This window comes from Orycteropus afer, unplaced genomic scaffold (genome assembly GCF_000298275.1).
Source record: "Orycteropus afer afer isolate SDZICR_OR568_19922 unplaced genomic scaffold, OryAfe1.0 scaffold00716, whole genome shotgun sequence".
NCBI classification, from domain to species: domain Eukaryota; kingdom Metazoa; phylum Chordata; class Mammalia; order Tubulidentata; family Orycteropodidae; genus Orycteropus; species Orycteropus afer.
The window spans coordinates 23198-23569 of NW_006922303.1; positions in this window are offsets into that span (position 1 = coordinate 23198).

Sequence of the window (372 nt, forward strand, 5' to 3'; positions counted from 1 at the left end):
ATCTGTCTTCCATTGCATCAATTCTACTCCTTTGCCCTTCCAATGTGTTATCTATTTCTGACAATTTAGTATTAATCTTCTGGATTTCTATCTGTCGATTTTGAATCATTTCTAATTTTTCATATATTTTGTCATTTTTTCTTGTATTTTCTTCCACAATTCTTCTAGGGATTTCTCTGTGTTTTTCTTGGTGTGTCTCTCAATCCTTTGAAGATACCTAAATATAATGCTTTTGAATTCCTTATTAAAGAGTTCCAAATGCTGCTTCTTCCTCGGGGATGTGTTCTGAGTCTGTATCTTGCTCCCTTGTTTCTACCACTTTATCTTACGTCTTTGTGTAGACTGTGATGGTCTGTTGTCTCCAAGACATTG